Source organism: Drosophila tropicalis, unplaced genomic scaffold (genome assembly GCF_018151085.1).
Source record: "Drosophila tropicalis isolate 14030-0801.00 unplaced genomic scaffold, ASM1815108v1 contig_878, whole genome shotgun sequence".
In the NCBI taxonomy this organism is placed as follows: Eukaryota; Metazoa; Arthropoda; class Insecta; order Diptera; family Drosophilidae; genus Drosophila; species Drosophila tropicalis.
Genome location: NW_027173374.1, coordinates 4,095,928 through 4,103,356, shown reverse-complemented (window position 1 = coordinate 4,103,356; position 7,429 = coordinate 4,095,928).

Below are 7,429 nucleotides of genomic sequence, written 5' to 3'. Positions count from 1 at the left end.
TCCTCAAAAAGGAGAAGCTCAACATCTCAACCGATTGCGAAATCACATCCCAGTCTAGAATCTAACAAACTAACTGGTGGCCCCATTTCGAAGGCTCAGTCAACCGTTTGACATTTTGCCAGCTCAGACACAGACGGTCCCGGCTAGACAGTCAACGCATTCGGACAAGCTGCCAAGCTGGACAACAGCTAGCCTGGCAGCGCCTCTCGGCATGTCTGAAATTCCAATGGATTTAGAAGTGGCTGGCAAAGAGCAAATGGCGTAAAAAAAAAGAGACACAACAAAACTTTACTATGCCAATGGTAACCAGTTTACGAATGGGGATCGCCTCGCTGTCAACTCACAGGTGTTGTGTGCTGCAGAGGCAAGTATGCATATAGATACATATGTACATATGTGTGTCTAAATGTCTGTAGGTGCCGTGCCGAAATTAATTATCAAGCCAAGTTGGAGGCGAGGTCAGTTGACGGATAGGCTTCACTTTTTGGTAATGTGCTTGGAAAAAAAATTACGAAAAATGACGAAAAACGAACAAATTTCAATTGAAGGAATGTTTGGATCAAGTCGTCAATATGCCGTCAAGAGTCACGATCTTTGTGTCCTATTGTTGTTGGTTGGTTGATTCCTTCTTATTTGGTTTTGGGCTTGGTATGGTCGTCTGGGCACGCTTGCGTCCTCTTTTTTAGCCCCTCTCTCTCTCTTTCGTCTCATGCCATTTTTCACGCATTTGACTGCATTACTTAACCTCAATTTGGTTGGCGACGTGCTGCATGGCCCCCATGGCACAGGTTTCCGTTCCTGGCTCATACACACACACATACATACAAACATTCAGACATATCTTCAATCAGCGTTGGCCATGACAACAGGCCAACAGCCGCACATCTACAGCTATTGCTTTCAATGGTTAAATGAAGTTGTCTTGTCACTTGGAAGCAATTTGCATATTTCCCGGCACTTGCTTGCTGCCATTTGGCCATTTCGTTTTGCCGGAATCCTGTCCAGACCCATGCCCATGCCCATTCCCCCCATTTCCATTGCCAGTCCCATTCCCTGTTTTGTCTGAGTCATTTGCCCTACAATGGGATTGTCACTTGCCAAGCCTTTCGATCTCCCTCTTGCCCCATCCCTCTTGCTGTCTCTCTGCATCTGACTTTTGGCCAAAATAAAAAAAAAACAACAAACTAAACCGTAAAGAAACTCAAAATCTGAAACAAAACTCGTTTGCGCATGCGCGCCAGTTTTTCTGTATCTTTTTTTCTGTTATTTTAGCGGTTTTTGTTTTGATTTCTGATTGCCGTTTGAATACCTCTCTCTTTCGCTCACTTGTTGTTTTTTTTTTACGGTGGCAAGTGTTGCCTGACAAATTGATTTTGATTTGTTGCTGCCGTTGGTCAACCGGCAATTGGTAGCAGTTTATTTTTTTTTTTTTGCGTCTCCTTTTCTTTTATAGTTAGAACCTTGAGTGCATATTTGTGTGATATGCAGATATACAAAAAGAATAAAATGGGATAGGAATCTATTCAGACTGCAGATCTTTTCTCAATGAAACTTTAAAAACTTAAGTCAATAGGTTAATTCTTTCAACCGAAGTATACGAGTTAAGTTTTAAATAAATACAACCAATTTTCAATCAATTTCCAAAAGAGATTTGAAAATATCTAAAAACTGTCTGAACTACAGATTTGCTAAGGTACATTTTTCAGAATCCTTTATAATTATTTGAGTATACATATATTAACCCAGATTAAGCCAGCCGCATTAGGCCACGGTGGGGCCTGTAGTAATCCCAATAATAAGTTCACTATATTTAAGATCACTTTCCAATGTGAAATTGGAAAATGTTTTTCCAGAAATTTAAAACATATATTTTTTGTTCGGTCTGTATTTTCTTTAATTTTCAACCGATTTCAAAAAGTTATATCTCAAATTAATCGTAATTTAGCATATTTTAAAATGACATTAAATAATTGGATACTTAAAAAAATTATTTTCAAACTGATGTTTGAAAAAAATCATGATACATACATACATCACAATTTTTTGACGAAAATTCTCAAAAACTTGAGATCTCGAAATTTCAATGCAGATTGAAAGATATTATTCCATCTTGAAAATAACCGCATGAATTATTCAAAAACTCCAAAAATTGGCTAAATTAGAGCTTTATGAAGTTAAAGTTTATTTTCAAATTAAATTCTTGTCAAATGATAAAAAATCAAGACTGACCTTATGAAAAAACAGATTTCTAATTGAATATCAAAAAAAACGTAAGCCAAAATGTGTTTTCCATAGTTCTCACCTGTATTAATCAGCAATCTGTGGAGTCCACTGGATATATTGACTAATATATAGATAGATAACTCACTTTGGCACTTTAAAAATTAGCATCCGGCGTGTTTTTTCGATAGTTTTCCTTTGATTAAATTAATTTTGTTAGTTTGCCGGAAATTGTTTAGATCAAGACACACCTTGGCGGAAGGAGGGAGCAGCAGTTAGGCTACTATAGCAATTATTGCTTCCTGTAAAAAATCATTGAAATCATTGGAAATCAAACATCATATGGAAAATAGCAATGCAACAGTTGAATGAATACCTTGAGGGTGAATAAGTAGGTTCAACTTTTAAATGAGGGTATATGAAGGGTATGTATGTATATTGTGGGTAGGGGTCTAGGGGTCGTGCATTACACGGTCGTTGGCATCCTGTTTCATGCAACAGCAAGCAACACAGGATGCTCAGGAAATTAAAGCAAATATCAAAAGAGTGCAAAGGGAACGGACAGGGGAGGGAAGCCACTTTGATTGCCAACAATAACGAAAGAAACAACAAAACAAACAACAACAACAACGACAACAACAAAAAATGCCCATAATAATAAAAGCCAAGTGAGGACGAGTCGAGTGTGACGTACTGGGTATGCCAGTCAGACAAAAGCCACGTTTTTTTCTTCTTCTTCTCTTTTGTGGGACGATGGAGAGGGGGAAGCGTCAAAGTCAGAGGATCACAAAATGCAAGCCAAGTGAATGTAGCAGAGAAGGCATTTTTCAAGTAATTGCCAGGACAAAGAAGAAAGAGGGTCAAAAAGGAGACAGAGAGAGAGAGAGAGATGAAGAAGAAACGTTTCTTTCTGCGTGCAGTCGTGCGACTCGAGAAATCCTTGATGTATGTATGTATGTATTGCCTATCCGTCTGGTATACACACAATGAGCAGTAGGTACACCTGATGATGACTCCCGACACCTGAACATTGAAAAATGATAATTAGATGGTCTAGCAACCCTCGATCCTCTTCGTTCCACAGGTCAGGTAACAAGACGATGGGGAATACATAGCTTGGTGGTTGAATCACAGTATCCAAAGAAAACGAAAAGGAAAAAGGAACACATCCCAGAGTGTTCGTCGAGTGTAAAGTGATCGTTTGAATATTTAAATGTTGTCATTCTTCTTCCTATCTAGGGGTGACTTTTTCCTTTCTTAAAAAAAAACCCAGAGGGAAACAATTGTATCTCCTCGGTTGAACTCATCGCTCGACCGTTAAGACTGTTGGCCTTAATTAGTGCCAAGGAAACGTCCGGAGACTAGTTAAATAAAATTATGCACAAGAATTCTTATCTACATACACATGCATAATTATTAATTCAATATTTCCTGCCTCTCCCCGCCGCTGCGACAAAATCCATCCTCTTGAAATTGAAGCAAAAGGAAGCAAACACTTGACAAGGACCACAGAGACGGACTGAGAGAGAAAGCCATGTAATTTACAAGCTCATTGGATGCCGGATGGGTGAAATCGTAAGGCAGGAAAATGGGAGCACAAGAGAAAGCACAAAAAGGAAGCAACAAAACGAGATTGTGTGGACACTTGAATTGAAATTGAAGTGGATATAAAATGCCAGAGGACCATGCCAATCAACTGGTGAATCAGGCACACTTGGCGGCACCCAATCTCAAGGATTGAAAGCTTCTCTCGAGCCACTTCGACTGACCGAGCATTTAATGGAAATGCCTTGTCTTTGTCCCAGTCTCCCAGTTCGTGGTCTTAATCACTGAATAGCTTACCCCTCATTTCTTCCTCGCTGCCCGGCACAAAGAGATCTTCACAAAGAGAGAGAGAGAGAGAGAGAGCGAGAGAGAAAGACACTTTTCCCCTCTTCTTTGCTGTCTTTGACTAGGCAAGGTTCGTTGAACTTCTCATCTAATGATTTGTGCCCAGAATTGTGCTCTGGCAACGCATAGGAATTTTGAGGGTTAAAGATTTTTTCCTGCACAAGAGGATGATAAACACAGTCACAGTCTCTCTTTTCTCTCTATCTCTCTGTCGCTTCTCCTTCTTCACTCGGAAAATCTGTTAATCATATTATACAATGTGACTTCAGCTGGACATCTGGTGGCCATCAAGCTATATACATATACATATGTATGTATATATTTTTGAATTATTTGGGAAGGGAAAATGTGTTCCTGATCAAGTGCAGCCAAGAAAGGAAACCAAGTAACTAGTACTTACTTTTCACTTTCCACTTTGCATAATGCCATTTGTCTTTTTAGGGTCTTGGGTAGTTACTTGAACTCACTGAAGCAATGCAATTTTCTTACATTTTCCCACTTAAAGGAAAATGCACGTGCATGGGATCTAAGGAATATGTTAATAATAATAGTGCTCATTTCTTAAAGATGAAAGAACCCATAAGAATTCCACATTACAATGACCATGCTCACAACCCTCATTGCGATGATCAGTCAGCGGGCCATGGGCAGTTTTTAATTGACCACGACAAGGGTGAGAGGGGTGAACTTTGCCCAAGGACCTGAATCCCACATAATATTTGCATCTCATTTCCGGACACTTGGGTGCGTGAGGGTCAACAGTTTTTCTGTTCTTTCTGCTTTTGGGTGGACTGGATGGATAAGGAAGTTAAGAACGGAAATGCCCTAACATTGCATTTCGGGGTGAATAATTATTGCATTCACTGTGCGAGGGAGGAAAATCTCATAGGAAACCTAAACAAAAAAAGGCAAAAAGCTTGTTGCAATGTGGTTTACCGTAAAGGAAAATCAAATTTCATAGAGATTTATATTTGGTTTTTGTTTTCACATGGAATTTTTAATGAAGTCAATGGGCAGGCGTTACGGTATTTGAACCTGTTACCCTATTTTGGTTTTCTAACAATGGGAGGGGGGCTAGGTGTGATACATTCCCATGACAGTCTGTGACAATGACAACCACGTACAACAAGTGGTCAGTTGCTGGGCATGGGGATAAACCCTTTTCTCTTGATTTTATTGTCTCAATCAATTTTATGCTCAACTGTACTGAAAGCATATTAATGAACTTGACTAGGATACATAGGTACACACAATACTTTGATGAGAATTCCATTTATGGTTGGGAGCAAAACAAAGCCATTAATCATATTATAAGAGCCAAATGTATACCACGCACTCATAGGTTCAGGTTTCATCTAGCCAAAGTTCCTAGCTGGCAGTCACACACAGCCGGACACACACACAGCCGGAGAGACAGACAGACAGACAATTAGGAAAGTCAATGACCGTCGCATAGCACCTTAAGAATCTCTGGACATTTTCGGCAACAGTTTTGAGCTAGAGTTTCGTCAATACATCATCATCATCAACATCCACCAAACATCCATTTCCAGCATACACACAGAGCATTATTAATCCTCAGCAAAGAATCGAGAATCAAGAATCAACACTCTCTAGCGTTTCTACAAATTTGGAATGTAGGCAAGTATCTGTTGCTCTTTCTTTCCTTTCGTCTATCTTTCTTTTCACACCCTAGAATCCATACATAACGAAATGGGTATATCAAAGTCGTTAGAAAACATTTTCTAAAGCTTATATGTTATTAAGTATAAACTAAAGGCAGATCCAATGACTTAATAGCCTCCAGTAAAGAACTATGCCTCACAAAAATCTGAAATAGTTAAGGATAGATTCAGATCATTACATTTTGCCATCTTCTTCTTAAAAATTCGGTTCTGAATTACTAAAATTCTAAAACTATAATAGGTATTCCCAACGAATCTATTTAGCTACTTAAGTTATCCCATTTCGAGCTTAATATCCTTTAAAAATATTTAGTGTGTAGCTTATAAAGGAACTTATATTAGAAGTTCCTTAACTAAAGTGGCGCGTCCTCTTCTTACAGAGTATCGAATTGTCGATCCTCCAATGATTTGTGTAAGTTCTTAAAAAGCTGCTGGGCTAAGACCCACAAGCGTTCTTTCTTTTTGGAAATCATCAAACAATAGAAAGCTAGACGAAGCAGATGGCTGACTGGCTGGCTGGCAGGCAGTCAGGAAGAACTGCGAACTGAAAGAAGCGACAACAGCAACAACAACAACAGCAGCAACAATAAAGAAGCGTCCCCAGTCCGTTTTCGGTCAATGAACTGGGGGAGCGGCAAAAGAGATCTTTGGCTCTTTCAAGTTGGTATTATTGTTGTTGTTGTTGTAACAGTAAAACAGTTAAAAAAAAACCCCGAGCTTCAAATGCGTTGAAACCTGTTCAAGTGATGTGATGCGTTTTCGATTTTGGCCTGAAATCGGAGAGGCCAGCAAAACGTTTAGGACTTTGGGCCCTCCACGAAACCTATCAGAGGGCCCAGCGCTAGAAATGGGCACACGCCCAAAAACAACGTTATAATAAAAAGAATTGTTGTCCGTTTCGGCCCACCACCACCTGATACCATCCAGCCAAAAGTGGAAAGTAACTTCAATCCACTTGGGCCACCAATTTACATGCGTTGCCTTGGCCGAAAGTTTGTTGTTGTTTTTTTTTTTTCTACATTTTTTGGATTTCGGAATTCTTTTTCTTCTTCTTGTTCGTCTTTGGTTGGTTGGCCGTTTTGTTTTTGTTTTATGTTAAAAGCGTCGCGCATTTTTAGTTTTCTTTTCATTTTATGATACCCTCGATCAGTTTGAAAGAAACCCTTTCTCTCTCAACCTCTCTCTCTGTCTTTGCTTTCTTTGGGGCATTGCGTAAAATGTACCGTAAGGTTGGTTTGGATTTTTTGAAAAATTTTTGTATATTACTGTTTTATTTACCCTCTCCCTCCGATATGTAAATTAACGCGTGGGACATGTGGGCCAGAGACAGAGGAGCCTGAGTGTGCTTGATAGACAGACAGAGATAGATGAAGAGGGAGACAGTGCAGAGGGAGAGTCATCAACAAAAGGGGCTCAGCATCCGTTGGAGCTTTTTCCGCTAGATGCTCATCATCATCCGCCTAGACTTGATTTTCTATTCGGTTATTTCGACATTGAAGTTGATGCTGTTAATGCTGTTGCTGCTGCTGCTGCCGTTTCTGTTGACGTTCTGCGGTTGTCTGAGTTCCCACTCATTTGCTTAATTTCAATTTCATTTCGTTTTGCCATTTGTGGCACAATGACCATGAACGGTT